This window comes from Fukomys damarensis, unplaced genomic scaffold, assembly GCF_012274545.1.
Source record: "Fukomys damarensis isolate Sample0158 unplaced genomic scaffold, DMR_v1.0_HiC HiC_scaffold_23, whole genome shotgun sequence".
NCBI lineage: Eukaryota > Metazoa > Chordata > Mammalia > Rodentia > Bathyergidae > Fukomys > Fukomys damarensis.
The window spans coordinates 6,431,787-6,451,500 of record NW_022900935.1 but is presented as its reverse complement, the minus strand read 5'-3'; the positions used below and the strand labels follow the sequence as shown (position 1 = coordinate 6,451,500).

The window sequence follows — 19,714 nt, the reverse complement described above, 5'->3', positions numbered from 1 at the left end:
TTTTTTTTTTTTTTTTTTTTTTTTTTTTTTTTTTGGTACGGGAGATTAAATTCAGGACCTTGGACTTGCCAGGCAGGTGCAGCTCCACTGAGCTAGGTCCCTGGCCCTTTAGGCACCATAAATACAAATATATTCAACAACCTGCTGAAATTACTCCCTGTATGTTCTTTAGTGTACCCAATACTGCCTTCAGTATCCCACCATCCAGTTATCTATCGTTAGGCTCCACCTCACCTCACCTATTGCCTAGCACCCATGTCCTTACTAAAGCCCAGATGATCAATCATCAAGTCCTTTTTTCCAGACCATCGAAATTCAGATTCTAGAGAAAGTGGGCAATCCAGCCTTGAAGAGTTATCTTCTACACTATTTCCTTGTCCCTGTCCCATAAAGAATCCTAGGAAACCTAAGAGCTGCCATCCTGTTCCCACAAATCCATCCTGACCCCTGCTTATCACAGGAATAATCAGCTGAATTAGATAATCAGTGCCAGGGGACTAGAGTTTGCAGAGGTACCACTCTGAGCCACCCAAACAGACCTGAAACTCAGTCTACTCTACTGAACAGTCTCTTTCTGTTGGGCTAAGCTAGAGATGTCCCATGGCGGGGTCTTGAGCATTATGTTACATCAACATTCAGTGATAAAGTTCTTTGATTCATACATACAGTTCTTTCCTCTCAGAAGACGGCTCCCAGCAAGAGCTCTAGGCAGGACTTCTCTTAGAGACATCTACAGGCCTTAAATAGGACAATGAGTGCACAGATGAATTCCACTATACATTCAGAGTCTCTACTAGAGATTCAGACTAGTGTGCCTTGCAGAGAGGTGTATACAGTAAGACAATTCTGAACAAATTGATCTGAAATGGATAAAGGGAACTCTTGTCTTACTGATTCTGTTCTCTACATACCACCAGTACATGTGCTTCTCTCTTCACCTCTACTGCCACCAATATACAAGTCCAACTACTATTATATTTATCAAGACTATTCTAATAAACTCCTTAATTCCACTCTGGCCCTTTTAATGCACTCTCCACCCAACCACCAGTGTTGTTTGCTTAAAATATAGATCCAATTATGTAGCACCCTAGCTAAAAACTCTTCAATGGATTCCATTGCACTTAGAAAAAAATAAAAATTGTATTATTGTACTGTGTCCTCTCAAATGAGGATGGACTTGGATGTAGGAGATAGTTCCTAAGGAGCACACTGAAAGTAGGGCATAAGAAAAATTCACAGGGAATGTAAAAAAGCACTATACATGTTCCTCATTGTCCCTACCTGTGGCACACCAAGCTCCTCTCTTTCTATGCTAGCACCTAGCAACTAGCACCTCTGATCCTACAGAGCCTTAAGATTCTGGACAGAAAGCTCAAGTTCCCCAAACTGGATCCTGGAAGTGATGGTGAGAGGGCCCAATCCCTCTTCCACCCCTTGATTCCCAGATCTGTAAATTCCAGCTGTTACAACACAACTCTACTTAATGGCCACTAGTGTAACATATATCTGCATCCTGGAGAATAGAATCCCAGCCTTGCTAGGGACCATTCCTCAGGCTACCACTTTAACTGACCATGACAATTCTTTCAGGCCAGTAACATCCAGATAATGTGATAGAAAATAGGACCAGTGAATCTCAAAGTCATGTGCCCGTTGTCATACCTTTGGTTGTAAAGTGGAAATCTTGCCCTGAAATGATACTGTGTGGGATTATATGCCACTGATTCAGTTCTGGAACAGACACCATGAGCAGAGAAGACAAACCCTTATCCAAGAATTCGTTAGCCTCAGGACAAACTGCCACCAATAACGGTTCATTCTCCACAAGGATCAGTAACATACCTCAGTGTTTAGTATTGATCATACATTTTGACTGGTGGCTGGACATACACTTTGTGGTTGTGTTAACTAGATCACCCTTAGTGAAAAGGAGCTCATGTTGTTGGGCCTATGCATAATTTCCACTGTTACTATGTTATATTTTACCTGGTACCATTGTGCATGCATAGGATGGCTGAGAAACAAGGCTAGGTAACATCCAATAACAAGTCCTATCCATTCCTTTCCCCTTATTGTTTAATGCATCTTCTATACTAGATGCTCTTTGATAAGCATTGAGACAAAAAATTTATTAAAATTTTGTTTCCTTTCCTGTAGGGTCATCCACATCCATTATTCCCACACTCCCTGTCTCTAACCAATCCATTTAGCTCTTTCCGGGGCCCCGACCATTTAGCCAAACAATTCACGACTGCCCAACAGTCTAAGTAGAAACTCATCTCAGACCACTTCTTCCTTCATAAAAGCTGGTAATCAAACTGCACAGCTTAAAGCTCTACCTAATGAAACACTCCTTCTAAACGCTTACCCTCTATAACTAATATGTTGAACTGATCCATCTGTGAACTAATATAGATATTTCCTCCTCCACTTGCTGGCCATGGGAATCTCCTGACAAGGAATAGCTATGACCTGAGAAGAAGGTGTTGGCTCAACCAAGATAAATAACATGAGTGGCCAAGCCACCTGTGCATGTGCTTACTTGAATCTCTGAACCTGTTCAGATCTGACTCCAACATACAATTCTCACAATACAATGGATTGCTAATGCATCTCCCCAGCCTATGACTCATATATGATAACACGGGTCAGTGTGGGCAACTTTCACCATAAAGTCACTTGATAATCCGTGATCAATGTTCGGTCTATGTGAGGGCGCAGTAATACTCAGGATCTGATTGTCAAACATTCAATAGTTTTCTGCCACAGAAGGCAAAGCCTTGCTCTATAACTCTAAGTATTTTCCCTGGGAGTCTCCTAATACAGCTTGTCAGATTCTACCATAGATATCTCTAACATCGTTGTATTACGAGCTCATGTGGCCCTAGAAGTCAAACAGGTTACACTGCAGCTCAGCGTCACAGCTATACTTTCTTCTGATCTAGAACACATTCAACAGTGGCAACTTTCTAGGCTACGCAATAAATTGATTAGAGCCCTACCTACAACCTCAACACCACAAAGAGTCCCACCAGCCACTATGACTATGAGAAAGTCAAGGATCAAGACCTCCAAAAGCAATGGGTTGAACCTGAGTCTTTGCAGGGTTTGTCTCCCACCTCTTCATTAGCAAGTCTCTTAGTAGGGCATCCAAGTATTTGCCAATTCTTGCTCACTGGGTTCAAAGAAAATGATGCCCTCAAAATAGTGAAACAGCCTGATGTTTTGGGATTGGCAAGACAACCAAAGGCCCTTTATTATATTATAACAGAGAGCAAGAAAATCAACATAGCCTTGGGGCAAGACAGTGACTATATATTGCTGTCTTTCCCATGTGAATACAAACTGCTTCTAATCCTTTTTCCTGATGTGAATTGAAAAGATCAAATGTTGCATATCAAATGCTGGAGGCTATGTTGATCTGTTCTAGTAAAGATAACAAATCCACACAGTAGCTACAATTGGGACTACCACTTGTTTTGATAGTTCAATCATTGTCTTAGAACAATCTGGATTTTTTGGGAACCCAACCAATGAATTGTATGGGAGTGTGATGGGAGAAAACCCTAAAATCTTTCAACTTTGATGCTGGCACTAATTTCCACAAAGCCAGCTAAGATATGGCATGGATTTGGACTTAATATCTTAGTCAAAGAGATAACATTTTGAAAGGGGAACACTTGGGCTTCTTACCATAATAGTCAAGGAAATCAATGTGAAGGTTTTGGCAACTACTAATTATTATTCTAATTGTATATTCAGAATCTAGAAAAGAAAAAGAAAACAAAGAATCAGTGTGGGGGATCTCTTAGACCCACTACAAGACAGAATTAAGCCAGGGCTCCTTTACCACCTAGCTTTAATAGGCCCCAATGTTAATATGGGGGTTACTGTGGCATTTGATTTCCCAATCCAGACCTTCTGTCCAGCAGCCCTCAGAGTTCTTCTAGTTAGTTCCCTCTTTTCTAAATATACAGCTGCTTGATAAAATAGATCTCTTTGGGGGACAGTTGGAGAAATGTTTATTCTATATATCAAATTGGCATGGTCAAGTCTTTCCTTAAAGGGACTTGGCCTTCCCTTCAGTAAATGGACTCTAGGTTTGAAAAGTGGCTCAGAACTGCAAAATGGATAAAGATTCCTTATTTTCTGTTATGGGAGCTGCTGTAAACCTTGATTTGTCCCTTGTTGGCTGCCTATATGTCTAACTCCTTAGCTATCAACACAACCTTTGGGATAAGGCTCTTATGTGACACTTGGTTCTACTGTTTTATGTGGTGAGTCTATGTTCTCTTCAGTTACCTGCTTGCTCCTGCCCTCTGCTATTACAGAAGCCCATCATTCCCATTTTCTTCAGAGAATCTAATTCCATGGCAGCTTCTCTTACCATCAACCCTTGGCTCTAGAAGACACCCACTACCGAGTTCCTTGGTAGTGCTGCACAACCTGCACTAGTGAATTCCTGCCGCTGTAGTGAAGGCAGTGTCCTCTGGACCCTGATAGAAGACACTGTCAGCTTTTGTCATAGTCTCAAGTTGAAGCTTTAAATCCTCTGATCCCTTCCCTAATACTCTCCCAAGGCAATTCCAGCATCACCCTCTAATTTACTGCAGCCCCACGCTCCGTGGATATATTCTAGCAGCAAGCACATTAGCACTGGCTTCAATAAGCCCCTGCTCCAGGCTTACGTTCCCACCTCAGCCCTACACAAATTCAAAACCTTCAGCATCTGCTTCTACAGGTGCCTCTTGGTTCCTACTGGTACATATTGGCAATTCATGCAGCTCTTTCAGTGATAAGCTGATCCTTCCTAGAGCAGGATCTGGATCTCCCTGCTAACGCCATGCTGAGATCTGACCCAAGTTCCTCTCCCTACTTGTATGGTGACCTTGAGATTCACATCTTAATGCTGAGGACACCACAAAATGAAAGGAGCCCGGTCCCCTAGCTGCCACTTGGAAAAAAAGCTATTCCTTATCAGGACCTTTATTTTGGAAGCCAGAAATAAGTATTTATTCTGTTAAGCTACTGAGATGTTAAAGGCTTTTCAGTTAAAACAGCTGCCCTAACATTAACTAACTTAATGCTCTATTACCTCCATGTCTTAGAATCCGGAAAAAATTGATCCAACTCTCTAAGAAACAGAAGAAAGTTTCTCCTAAGGCTGGTTTTACCTCATACCTCACTGTCCCAGGATGAACCTCTCCCCAGAACTATTGAAACTCGTGGGAATGTCATTCCTTTCTAAGTCTGACTCCCTTACCCACAGAGGTATGATCAGAAAGCCCTAAGACAAAAGTAATCTGATATCAATCCACTTCCCTAAGTCTGAGCTCTTCTACCTTCATAACACCTATGGGACTTCACTGACTCCACAGGCACAGCAAGGCTGTGCTCAGCTCAGTTTCTTCTTGTTCCCTCATCAAGACTTTTTAAAGTCTCCCCTATGCTCTTCTTCCTATCCAAGTACAAACCAGGCCCGACCCTGCTTAGCATCCGCGATCAGACGAGATTGGGTGCATTCAGGGGGGTAGAGCCGTAGACTCCCCGCCGCTATGCTCTTCTTATATCAAAAATTTTTTTAAATCAGAGGATAAAGAAGAAAAAGCTGAAAAGGAACAAAAGAAGAGAGGTAAGAGGTGGTACCTTTCCCCACAAATAATTCACACAGGAGCCTTCAGGGGACATCTGTTTGTCAAAGCACAGACTAGAAAGTGGTATGGGTTCTGAGGAAGAACTCTACGACTAGAATCTGGAGGCCAGGTTCTGGGCCCAATTCAACCTCTCTAACACCCTGAGTCTTGTCTAATTCCAGGGTTTTGTTTTTGTTTTGTTTTGGTACCGGGGATCAAACTCGGGATCTCGCCTCTGCGAGGCAGAAGGCAGGCGGAGGAAACAATGAGCTAAATCCCCAGCCCCTAGGGTTTTGTTTTTGTATCTGGCAATAATTTTTTTATTTCCCAGGCCACAGAAGCTCAAGGTAAAATTTAGAACAAACAATAGCTCCAAACAGAGAGAAATGGATATGCCATTGCTGTTATCAGGTGCAGCCGCAACTGTCACCGCCACTGAACCACTACCTGTACCATCCCATCATTCATGCAGCAAACCTACGCTGCGTGTGCTGAGAATACAAGAGTAACAAGGAAGTCACGGCCCCTGCTCTCCTAGGGCTTACATTCTAGTGGAAGAAACAAGTGTTCATCAGATAATCAAACAAATTAGTGTATAATTACAAACTGGCATAAATATTCTGAAGGAAAGCAACACATTCTATGAGAGCAAATAAAGAATAAGCTGGCTTAAATGCTTCTCTGAAGATGCAACATTTGAACTGACATCTGAAGCATGAGTAGGAGTTAACCAGGCAAAGAGAGAAGGGCAGGCGGAGAACGCTCCCAGCAGACGCTACAACAGGTGCCAGGGCGCTGAGTGGGGGATAGGGACATGAACATGTTGGTGGAAGCGAAAGGTCAGCAGAGACGAGAGAGGCCAAAGGAGAGTCTGCACGACACGAGGCTGGAGAGGCAGGTGAAGCCAAGCCCTGAGGCCTCAGAGATACGGTACAGTACTGGTCTTCCCAGTAAGAGCAATCCAGGGAAGGAGGACTGACGGGATTTACACTGGGGAAGCAACATGCCCAGATTGGTGTCTGGAAGGGCTCACTTTGGCTGTGATGTGGACAATGGACTGGGGGAAGAGGAACAGAAGCAAAACGATGAGTTGGGAGCCCTTCGTGGGAATCCAGGAAAAAGACGATGGAGGCTTATACTGTGGGTGTAAGACCGAAAGGACTCGGGCGATAGGTGGATAATGGGCTAAGAGGAGCTGCCACCGACATCTTGAGCTCTCAGCATCTCATAAAAATTGCAAGGTTCTTTTGGTTGGAACAATGGAATCTCATCATACATCGGGGGTAGATTGGAAGTCTGTGCCTAGGACAAGAATTGCATGTCGTCAAAAGTACCCTTGAAAAACCCTGAAACCAGTCACAAAGTACAGTATCCATGGGTTTGTTTATACAGCCATGAAAGAAATTTTTAGGCACACTAAAGTTAGAGCGCCACTGAGCTAGAATAAAGAAAGCAACAGAAGGAAAGCCCATATGCAAATGCCTGGGCATTCAAATCACTTGCCTTTAAGACAACTACTCAAATCCCCAGCAGTGAATGAGGGGACCCTCACAAGGAGGCAAATTACACATAGCAGGAAGGGGCAGGAATTTTTTTTAATACTCCCACTTCTCTGAATATTTAGTCCTTTCCATTTCAATACTAAGCTTTTGTAACTCTCAATGCGTTAATATATGAGTTGCTTATATTGTGTGGCCTGTGTGTAGAATCCTCACCTTAACATTTACTGCAACCTCTTCTTTCCAAAGGTACACACTTTCCTCCACGCCCACCCCTATGCCACTCTGGATCCACTGGTTACCAAGATGAGCTCAGCCTGGGTTAAGCCAAGACCCTTGTATCAGACGGGAAAGATGAGGTCAAGCTACCATAATAAACCACTCCTTAAAATTAGTGGCTTAAAACAAAACCAAACAAAAAGATTATTGCTCACTTGCCATTTGCACATCATGGGTTGAATGAGGGAGGCTCTGCTTCTCGTGTCTTCATTGGCTCAGTGGAGCAGATACCATCTCCAACACGGCCAGCACAAAAGCAGAGGGAAAGAGAGCTCCGGAGGCTTCACCAAGCCACTAAATGCCCATAAAAGGCACAAGTCACTTCCATTCACAACTCATTGGCCAGAATTCATCACAAGGCTGCACCCAACCACAAGAGGGCCAAGAAGTGCAATCCTGCCATGTGTTCAGCAGGTGCACAGCCAGAAATATTTGACAAACAACACTAATGACTTCCACATGCTCTAAATGTACAATGACAAGAGAGAGAAGAGACAGGCTTTAATTATTAAGTCTGTGTTTGGATCCACGGCTCTGTGTAACCATGTGGCTCAATGAAATGTGCCCATCATGCCCCAGGGAGCATAACCTATGCCCAGAAAAAGACTTCCAGACAGCATTTAGATGCACTAACTTGACATTCAAGAGTCCCAACAGAGGCAGCTGACAGCTTGGGCTTGACTCCACCACCTCTCTACCCTTCTCTCAGCCCAACGTTCTAGTATGAGGAATACTGGGGCTGGAGTTCACACTGTACCGTGAAATCTCTGACAGCCTGGGCTTGGAGAGAGTAGAGGTAGCTGGATCCTTCCCCTCCAGGAGCTCACTGCATGACTGCCACATACTGTGGGAGACAGACAGCGTCCAATGGTCATCGAGCTCTCCCCTTCATCCCTAGAAACAGATACAGACAGCCTAGTCCCCCTCCCCTTGGATCATTAGGCCTGTGATCTGCTCTGACCAACAGTGTCTGGCGGAAGTGAAGTCCAAGCCGTAAAGGGAAGGACCACTTCCACTTCTGTCTTCTTGGAGCCCGACTGCCATGACATGAGGAAGTCAAAGCCAGAAGACTGAATGGTCAGAGGCCGGGTGGGCAGAAGCTCTGGAGGGCGAGTGGCCATCTCAAGTGTTGCAGCTGCAGGTAGCTCCCAGTTGAGGGCAGCCGCATGAGTGACCTATACTCCACCAGATGGTGCAGAACTGCCCCGTTGGGGCCAACCAACCTATAAAATATAAAGAAAAATCAATCGTTAAAGTCACTGAGCATAAGAATGGCTTGTTAGACAGCAACACATAACTGGAAAACGTGCATGATCAGATACGTATGCATGGTCCTGAGAAAACCCAAGGAAGGAATATCTGAGAACACCCAAAAATGTGTAAGCCAGTTGGGGTGGCACACATCTGTTAATCCCCTCACTCTGCGAGACTGAGGCAGGAGGATCACAAGTTCCAGCTCAACCTGGGCAATTCATTGATATAGCAAAACGATGTGTCAAAACAAAACAAAACAAACATTTTTAAAGAACTGGGGATGTGGTTCAGCTCAAAGGTCTTGGGTTCAATCCCCAGTACCAGATTAGGGGGCGGGTGTCTTTAGCTTGGATTCTCTGGAAACAGTCTTTGAAGCAGAGTTGCATGGATTATATCGGGACAGGAGAGGTGTTGTGGAGAGCGCTACACAGTTATAAATAAGTGAGAAAGCTAGAAACAAAATTAATCAAAATTAGGATCGTGATTTCATGATTACCAGAGGCTTAGAAGAGTAGGGATAGGGTGGAGAGGTGGAGGATGGATACCAATACCAAAACATAGTTAGACTGAAGGAACAAGTCCTGGGGTTTCACAGCACAGCGCGGGACTGTAGTTTACAGTAACATTACATATTTTACCAAGAACAGGAAGAGAGATGCTGAAGCACCCCAAGCTCAAAGAAACGCTAAGGTGATGGAAATACTAATTCCCCTGGTTGAACTGGCACACAGGATATCCCTGTGTTAAAATGTTCTACTATATCCCATAAATATGTACAATTATTACATGTTAATGAAAAAACCTTTAACGAAGAAATGAGGAAGCTAAAATGAGACCAGTGCTGTGATTGTAACTCAGGCTTCGGACAGTCCTGTGAGAGGCGCTGAAGCTGAGAAGGAAGCCTGGGGTTGAAGCCAGGTGAAGCAAGAGGACCAGCCTTGAAACCCTCTCCCTGGCCGTCATTAGCTGGGGACAGGTCGTCACTTTAGGGAAGGTCGTGCCTGCAGCTGCAGACAGTCCCCATGGAGGATGCGGCTGTGAGCCCTTGGCAGCTGGCATTCTTGGTAACTGAGGATAGATGTGCCCTGAAGAGGGGCCAGGCAAGAGAACACAACGTCCCCATGTGGGGGTGAGCCCATGGCACCTCAACTGAGACAGAGAAGCGGCTGGCAAGGTGAAGAAGGGAAGAGAGTTTCCAGGCAAAGGAAACAGGAAAAGCAAAGGTGATGGCAAACAGGAAAAGCACACACAGAAAATGAGGCAAGAGATGAAGCAACACCCAGCCAAGAAAAGTAGATTTTATCCTGAGGCAACAGGGAGCTACTGAAGTGTTCTAAGCAAGGCAGAGACTGATATCTGTTTTAAAAGATTCCTCTGACAATGATGCGCAAGATGGACCTGCAAAGTAAGACTAGAGGCAGAGAGCCTATCAATGCTGCAAGAAATAAAGTTCACTCCTGGCTGTGTCCTACAGTGACGACTTCCCTTGGCAACCAGGTTATCTTGCAACTTACCCGAGTTATTGACCTCACGGCTGGAAGTGGACTGGGAGACAACCCTGGGGCAGGAAGATGGATGTGCCACAGGTGGGGGGGCACCCACTGCCTGGCATCTTCTGAGGTAGAAGCCTTTGTCTCATCTTTAAATTTGAGAAACCTCTAGCTTCTCACAGGAGGGCAAAAGACATTCTGCTGCCTCTGAGGGTCAGGGTGACCTAGGGTTTCAAGGTATTCAAGGTAATCAATCCAAACATCCCTGTCCCAAGTGTCAGGGTCCCCAGTCAAGCCCTGAACAATCAAAGCACATCTGACTTGCAACAATGAGAATTCGATTTTTCTTGAAAATCTGCTACCCTTATATTCACTACTGGGCCAAATCCCGGTTTTTTCTGCCTTCCAGCTATAGGAGAAAGTCTCTTTACTAATGACAAGGAAGCCCTCTGGCTTTCGGGATTCACCTTAAAGTGGTGAATGATCACCCTTTGCCTTTCGTTGTCTTTTTTCCAATCCACTGACTGCCCCCAGCAACAATCACTTAATTCCATTGTCTTTATAATTACTACTTCCTCTAAACCTCTATATGTTTGAGAGGCTACACTCACAGTACCTTCCTCCCCACTGGTATCCTACCCCACTTCAAGGCAGTGAAAAGAAAGTTCTAACAGTTGCACTTCTAGAGCAAGTCAGGGGCCATTAGTACCTCCACCCACATCCCCAGTGACAGCTCTCATTACCAACAGGCCCGTGGATAATCCAGCTCCAAAATCCCATTTTAGAGTCTGTTTCCTAGGAACCACTCTTAGCACCAACTGTAGTAGTGGGTCAGGTTCCCTAGAAATAGATCAAAGATGGAGATTTGCATGCAGAGGACTTACTGCATAGTGATCTCAGGAACAACATTCGTAAAAGAGAAAGCAAAGCTGTACTGGGCAGAGGGAGAAATTGAACCTGGATGCATTTGTAACAGAGATCTTAATCCTGTGGGAAGTTCTAAAGCGGGTTTGGCCCTGTTAGAAGTGTCCCCAAATAAGGCAAAAGTAATCACTTAATTCCAGGAAGTGGACCCTTGCAAGAGGCAGTTCTGTTTGGCCGAAGGAAGTTCACGGGAACAGACTACTGGATATTGTGGGCCACTAATCCTTTCACGGGCTGCAAGAATTGAAGGCCTCAATGAGTCCCTCTGAGAGGAAACCTAGGGACAAAACCACAGCATACATTATTCCCAATATTAGGAAACTCCAGATGAAGAGTGGTAACCTGAACTGTTGCCAAACTCAAGTATGCATCCATTCACTGGATTTGACAAGGAAGTTGCTGGAGATTGAGAAATAAGTTCATTCAGGGCATCAGTGGAAGAGAAGCTCATGTAAGAGGAAAAGAGCGAACAGAAAGCAAGGTGACCCTCTTGACCTCTCTAGGTCCCACAGATGGTTGACTTCTTATACAGACCTAGTGTTTAGGGTAAGTTATCCTTTAGGAACATACAGTTTGAGTATAGCTTGCATTTTCTCCACACAAACACGTGCACAGACACATAGACGCACACAGGAATACACTGAGATTTCCCAAGGCAAGAATCACAGCAACAGGCTTGTGAGCAGATCTCTAGCCTGATTAGCCAACAACTGACCCCTGCAGGTCAGGCTTCTGTAGGCTACCTCTCCCTGTACATCTGGAAGGCCAAGGTACCCCAGCTAGAGTGTAGGCTTTGTCTTTAATTCCGATAAGAATCCTAGAAGCAACCCAAAACAAAGAGAGCCCAAGACGATAATACTATCAACAGTACTGAGGACCAGTTTTCTTTTCCCCGGGTGCCTGTCAAGTGCTTTACAAGGATAGCTCTTGAATCCTCCCCAGACTCTAAGATGGGTACCTCTGCTACCTCATTGTACAGGTGAAGAAGCAAAGGGTCAAAAGTTAAACAACTTTTCCACGACTGCACAACTTGTCAGTGGCAAAACTGGGATTGGGAGTCCGACAAGGCTGACGATGGAGAGAAGGGAGACATGGAGAAATGGGTAGGTCCACTCATTCATCCAGCGAGTACTGATGAAGAGTCTACTCGCCCAGGCACTCAAGAAACATCAGGAAGCTTTGTCCACAGAGACTTTCCCTCATGAGTCTCCTTGTCTAGCAGGAGAGATGGAGAGCAGGCAAATACAATACATTGGCATTTGCTCGTTGCTGTAAGGGAAGAGAGGCAGTGCTGAGATATGGCACCCAGCTCTCACTTCCAAACTGAGGTACTCCTTCCCCTGACTCCTGGAAGCGCTGATGGCCCATGGCATTCAACCGACCCCTCTCCGGAGTTGTCTCCTTGGAGGACAACTGCTCCACCTGAGGTCACTCCCCTGCCCAAGGAGCAGCCCACATCCAGGTTCTTAAGACCCCAAGCCCCCTCTCCATAATGCAGCGCAACTCTGAAAGTCGGTCCAGCTCATGGCTGCCCTTGTGGCTGGCTGAGGCCTTTGTCGTGACTACATCACACTTCAACTCTTCCCTCTGCCCAGTACTGCTTCCTCCACTCCCCACAGGTCTTGATCTGAGAGCCTTCCTCAGTGAACTTTCTGCCAGAAAAAGTCCGCATCAGAATGTTTCCCAAGACACCCAACCTGTGACAGGAAGTATATATTTTCTGAGGAAAAAAAAAAAAAAGCAGCCATGTAAGGGGGATTGGAAAGTCAGGGCCTAAAGAGGTAACAGGCCGTAGAATCAAATAGGATATTTAAGGTGATCTCATTAAGAAATCACGTTTCAGCAAAGACTTGAAGATGGAGGTAAGGGAGGATCCAAGTGACAACTGGAAATGTATTGTAAGCAAAAGGAACAGCAAGGAAGCCAGTGGGAGAGAACAGTATTAAAAGGAAAAGAATAGGAAAAGTCAGCAGTGCAATGAGGTAAAGAGAAACAAAGCACATAAGAACGTGCAGGCCACTGTGAGCTCCTCAGTGTTTTGTCTGAAAGGAGCAGAGGACATGATCTGACTTTGAAATTTGAGCCGCTGTGTAGAAGGGGAGGGAAGAAGCGGGGAGACATTTCTGGATGTCATTGCCATAAACCCAGCAGGGATCTTGGTGGTGTTGATCAGGGTGGTGACACTGGGGTAGTGTAGTAAGAAGTGAGCGGATTCGGGATGTATTTTTAATGTACAGCTACAGGATATGCAGACAGACTGAGTGTGGGACGTGAACATAAGAGAGGAGTTGACAATGACCCCAAAGGTCTTTAGTCCAAGAGCTGAAACAGGGGAAGACTACAGGGGAAGCAGGTTCGGGGGAGACCAGGAGCTTTGCTTTGGACCCGTTCAGTTGGAGATTTACAGAGTAACATTCACAGGACTGAGCAGTCAGCCCAGCTCTGAGACAAGGTACATCCAATTGGGTGTGACTAACGTGGCTCAGGGGCATAGAGGCGACACTAGAGTGCGGTCTGATGGCACAGAGGCCTGACTGATACTCTGATCCCATCACCTGATAGTCCAAGACCTCCTCCAAGCTCCTGTGACCTCCTAATTCTGTGAATCACAGACAGACAGACGGGAGGCTATGTGAGAGGATGAAAAAGGGTCCAATGCTGTGCCTACTTGGGGTGGAGGCAAGAGTACACCCAGCAGTCAGAGCAGGGAGTCTGTACACAGAGAGATGTGCCCGTGCATGAGGTAAGGGCTGTAAGGACATGCAAGTGTGTGAGCACAGATGTGGCCGTGCAGGTCCAGCAGCTGTGCACCTGTGAGGAACTGGGGCCAGGCGACAGCTGACTCTCACAGTGACAGAGGTGTAGAATAAACAAGTAGCTGCCATCAGCACTTTTAACGAAGCCTTTGGGTCACCAAGAGGGTGAGGGCAAAATTTGCCCTTCTAGTCACCCTGAGCCATACAGCTCCCCTTGAAACCCTCCCTGAAGGGTGCCAGGTCGCAGAAGTCCCTGCAGCTCTCCCATGTCATGCCCTCCTGCTTCCCGGGGCTTCTTTCTGGCTGCACTGGGAAAACTGTCTACACAGCTCCGGGAGGGAGGAGAGTTAACTCTCCATTTGCCATTAAACATAATCAGGGAGAAATCTGTGTGGAGTATGCTGCTCTGGCCGATAAGTGATTCCCCAGAACAACAGATAAAAGCCTGGCACTAAAGTGCAGCCAGAAACGATGTGTAATTGGGATGAAAGAATCCTTAAAGCTGCACGCTGCTTTTAACTTGGGAGGCTTAAATTACAATTAATAGTTCCCTTGAAGGAGGGGGTGGGTTAGAGGAATTCCAAGGCCTTGAGCTCAGAGCCCTGGGCTGCATTTCTGCTCTTCCATGTTGGGGGTGAGAAGGCATGCTAAGTAGTGAGGAGGGAGGAGGAAGCTGGGGGCAGGGGCTTCTCAGGGTCCTGGCACCCTGATGGGTTGCATCCGTTACAAGTCCCACACCCACAAGTTTCCAAATAAGCTCATCCATTTTCCTGGACTTCTGCCCAGTCCCCGGCAACAGCATCCTTGGAATGCTGCCAACAGTCAAAAATCATTGTCCCCATTTTACAGATGGGAAAAACTAAGAAGCTACAACTTCCCTGGGGCCCTGACACGGAACTAGTCCACCTGTAGTTCCAAAACTACAAGGGGATTGACAGCTCTTCCTCTTCATGATTCACTGGGGCACAGAAACCCAGAGATTGGAGGGTGTAGAGTCAGCACCGAAACCCGGGCTATGCTTTCCTTTCCACCCTGGTCAGCGAGCCCAGATTTCCTCTCTCTAGCCACACAGTCCCTTCTCCTCCCCACCGCTGGGCTGCTCTGCCCCCCTGTTCCCCAAGGCAGGATGGAGTCCTGAGTGCATTCACCCCAGGGAAGTATTGCAGTCTTCCCCACAGGCCTGCTCCCTCCATCTTTGTGTGGTCCAATCTGAACACCCTCCTCTTCTGCACCCCCCAGATTTCCAGCTCTCTCTCTCTGCCTCACCGCCTGGACCACACAGTGCCCAAGAATTCCTGCTTTCTGCTCCAGGGTCCTGTGCTAAGGGCAAAGCCTTCAGCCACAGGGCTTACGGGCAACTTCAGGTAGGTGGCAGCTAGGCATAAACCAGAACCATGAAGCTGCTGCACTCATCTCCAGGATTGAGGGGTTGGCCCTCAGATGACACCAACAGCCTGTCAGAGGGAGCAGGAGCGTTGTCTGGGCATTCCCAGCACTGGCTGTGGGGCTGCCCCTGCCACTCAGTCCAAGATTTCAGACTCCTGTGTTGGCGGGGATTCTGGAGCTCCCCACACATGAGCTCACGGGTGGCTGGATGCCCAAACCTGCATTTCATGGCTTTGGAATGCGTTCTCTGGGCTGCCTACTTCTCTCCCCCCATCCTGCCTCAGCAAGTGCCATTGCCTGCTCTCAGTCCTTCAAAGACAGGCAAATTCCAGGGAGGGCTTTGTATTAACATTGCCAAATTGTGCAATCAAGTGTGTGTGTGTGTGTGTGTGCATAGAAGAGCTTGTGTACACCTGTCTGTAGGCATGCACAGGCATACGTGGGTGTGTTTGTGTCCATTTGTGTATGTGGTGTGTGTATGTGTGTGTGTATTCTGTGCATGAGTAGTTTTAAAAGAACGCAGTGGGATCCGCTTGGGGCCCTGTGTAGCTGAACCTTATTTATAGCTCTCCTCTGTCTGGTTCATTTCCTCTAACTTCCCTGCAGAATGATATGAATGAAAATGACACTATTGACTATCTTGGTAACCATAAAAGACCTTATAGAAATAAGATTTTTATAGTTTGTGGACTGGGAGAATCAAAAGACTAAGAGTTATGGACTCAGAGGATAGGACAGAATCAAGCCAAGGCGGTCAGAGAGGTCCCTGGGTGGATCGTCTGTGGGTTTTTTAAAACAAACTCATATAAATAAAGTGATTGTCTTGAAAGAGTTATGAGAGCCTTGAAGCTAGTGGGCAATATCTCCATGGCCCCTGCAAAGGCGGGAGAACAGCGTGCTCTCTGCCTGGAAGGAAGCACTCGCTTTACCTATGTTCCAGTGCCCAGGCTCCCAGGAGAGGTGAGGAGGCAGCAGTGAGATAGCACTGCCCTCCCGTCTCCTGGAGAGCTACAATATTTGGCAGCTTAGAAACAGAGCCCACCACCAGCTGGTATAGATCCAAGCACCCTGTGCCAAGGGCCCAGCCAGAGAACAAGCCTGCAGGTCCTGGGGTTGTGTCCCCACTGAACTTGAATGGAGAGATCCTTCCAATCCCATGAAGTCACAGCATTTGAACCCCACACAGGGACTTCCTCAGCCCCTCCCTGGGAAGCTGCAACCACATCTGTGCAGAGAGAGCCCTGTGGTTTCCAGACTGCACCTGAGCAAAGTTCAAACTCAGCCCCACTCATCCTTACCGGAGCCCACTTGGCATTTTGACTTTCAAAGAGGAAGCAGAGCTCAGCCTGCCCACAAGGAGCTCCTACATGATGGAGTGGATGAAGAAGGGAAGGCAGCACGGACAGGAAGACAGGCCCACTACTGACTGATGTGTGGAAACCAGGGTCCCAATCAGGTACTCAGGAGGCAGGTGCAGACAGAGCTTGGGATTGAAACTTGGTGATGAAATTTCTGTTTTTGTTCATCTCAACAGAGTAGGTATGGGCCTTGGGCACGTAGACTGAATCAGGCCACTCCTAGCCATGGGGGTGAAGCACCTGCCCAGAGAAGAGCAGGGGACTGGCATAAACCACCACAATATAGGATGTGAAGGCTTGAATTGCACAATTGTCCAGGAAGAACAAATTATCTCTACCTGGTCAGGGAGGGCTCCTCAGAAGAAGGAACCTTTCCATTGAGCCTTGAAAGTCAGGTAGGAGATCACTAGAAAGAGTTAGCAGAAAGGGCAGGCCTGGAGGAGGTGGTGGTAAACACAGAGGCCCCGAGAAAGGAAACTATAAGGTGCATTTGGAAATGGCTTGGCTATCCAGGAGTTTGCTGGCTGGCAGAAGTGGGGTACATTTTGAATGAAATATTGGGGGCAATTCTTGAGTCAGGGGCAGGCATGATCTGACCCAGAAGTCTAGGCAGTAGTCATGACATTTAAAAGGGTCTGAAGCAGGAAGTCCAGGCAAATGGGACAGATTCTCCCCCAACTCTGCCTCTGGACTGCTCGAGTTCTGCTGGTAGATTTCCAGACAAAGAGCAGACTGGCCCCCTTAGTGGTGAGCAGCCCAGCTTCTCGGATACCTCCCTCTTTCTCTCTCATTCGCCTGTCTCATTTCAGTGACCCCCACCTTCCAGCCCAGCCCAGCCCTCCGGAGCAACACCAGGTCCCTGTCCTCTTCTACCTTGAGAAGGACAATTCTGAAAAACAGAGAGAAGATGCTCCATCTGATCAGGCAGCCCATTAAAAAAAAAAAAACACCAGGTCTGAGAGGCCATCCTGACCCCTGTCGCCTCTCCCCGGGGACCTTGGGACACGGGGTGGGGGCCACAGCACATGCCTGTGCCACTTGTCAATGCCCTGACTTGTTGTCTGCAGGCATCGATTTCTCTCCTTCCTGACCTTTCTGGAGAGGTGTCCGGAATTCCAGGCCTGATCATTACCAAGCCGGTGGTGGAGACTTCCGGAGCCCAGCCCCTCCTTGCTCTGGCCCCTTCAAACACATCTGGGAGAGCGGCTCGTGTTGTCAGCCGGCCGGCGCGTGTCTGAACCAAGGTGAGTGGAGTGGGGCTCGATTCACACCAACTCCTTGCGAGGCGAGTTTATGGTTCTTGATTACACCCAGCAGGGAGGCCTTCTTAGTGATGAGAGAGAAAATATTCAACAACCTGTCTTTGTAATGTGCTGATCTCCCGGGGGGAGGGGTTTGGGAGAGTGATTTATGATTTATGAGTGAGGAGAAAGGCTTTTTTTCTTTCCAAGGCGCCCCCAAACTACCTCACCGTTTCCTCTTTCGCATCATTTGTTTTTGCTTTGGTGTAAGTTCGTGGCCACCTGCTCTGCAAGTGGATGGAAAGCCTGAAGGAGCACAGGCCTGGGAGGGGACAGCTCTCTCAGCCCTCACTCAGCACTGGTTCAGCGCCAGGCCGGGACACCGTCTCCCAAGGCCCCCTGTGTAGCCCCTTCCAGAGTCCCTTTTCTCCTTTCCAGACTTTCTCTCACTCTGCTTTCTGCTCAAAGGGCACATGCTTAGACTCTGTACCCAGACACAGTGCCTGGCACGCTGGGAGTGCACACAAATGAATAATTGGGTGAACGGCATGTCACCGCCCCCCCCCAGGAACTTGTCCACAGTCAGCACCAATGGTCCGTTTGGATAAATGAGTGAGTAAATAACCTACACCCAGCCAAACCTCAGCACACTCGTGGCACTGCCCTCACTTTGCCTGCTCTTTCTGCAGCTCACTTGGACCGTACATGACACACTGCGTGCCCCCAGAACAACGGTATGTTGGGGAAGAAAAGGGCTTTTTTGGAGGTGACATTTTAACTGCTTTTTAATAATTCATGGGAATTTTAAATCGCTGGCTGTGGAAGCACCCAGTGGACGGTCACTGAATGTGTGGAGGGGAAAGGGAAGCGGGGGCACTGGGTGTCTGCAAGAACCCTTACCTGTTCCCTCCCCAGGGCATCAGAGGAGCCTGGGATCCGACATCTCTGCTCTCCCTGGAGTTCTCGCTCTACTCTCCTCACTGCTCCAAGGCTTTCCGAGGCTTCACCAAACCCCTGCCTCAGTCTCCCTACCCAAGAAGTGGTGCAAGGCATCTCAGAAGACTAAGAAGGCTTCTTGTCTTTATCATGAACAGCAGCTTTCCAACTTCCAAGATGCGTTCCTGCTTCCAGTCCCCGGAGGCCCAGGGAGGAAGCCAGGGGAAGATCCTGGGCCTTCCACCACCAGCAGAAGCAGGGAGGCTCCACCCCAGGACCAGCCCCCAGATGGACTGGTGCAAGGCCTCCAAAGCCACCCAGCTCAGAGCCTCAGCCTGGAAAGAAAAGAGGCACTGGGCGTCTGGTGCACTCTGGGGCAGGATGGGGCAGCAAGCTGGGCATCTGTCCTGACTGCCAGGGGCGGGCTGGGAGCTGCCCGCCCTCCTTCCATGACCCCTGGGGTAGCTGAGCATCCTGCCAGCCAGCTCCCCTTGCCTCTGGCTCTGAAAAGCTCGGTGCCAGCTGAAAGGGGAGGGGGCTGCGCCCCGGGGACGATGCCTGCGCTTGGAAACTTTACACTGAAAAGTTAATCCACCGAAGCGTAGCCCAAAAATAAGCGCACTGCCTAATGTGCCGGGAACTGCCGGTCGCAAGGCCAGACTGCTAGCGGATGTCTGCGCATCTCCGCCCGCCCGCCCGGAGCCTACATTTAGCGCCAGCGAGGGAGTCTGGGCTGAGCGCTGCTTTCACACCGACTCGAGCCGCGAGTTTATGGATCTTGATTGCACCCAGCAGGGAATCCTTTTTAGTGATGAGAGAAAAAATATTCAACAACCTGTCTTTGCATTGGGTGTGTTGGACACACTTCCCTGCTTCGGAATCCGACATATGCGAGTTGTGGGAGTAGAGCCGCTGTCAGCGGGCCAGAACGCTCCTCTCCTCCCTCTCCTCCCGC

The 19,714-nt window shown here is 47.7% G+C and overlaps 1 long non-coding RNA gene across 1 annotated transcript in view; it reads right to left on the bottom strand.

Annotated features, from left to right (window-relative positions):
- Positions 1-8,503: 8,503 nt before the first annotated feature.
- The window catches only part of LOC117287357, a 25,849-nt gene continuing 14,638 nt past the window's right edge, over positions 8,504-19,714 (bottom strand). Inside the window, exon 3 of the long non-coding RNA XR_004518644.1 lies at positions 8,504-8,637. This is a non-coding gene — a long non-coding RNA (uncharacterized LOC117287357). The remainder of the gene's footprint in view (positions 8,638-19,714) is intronic.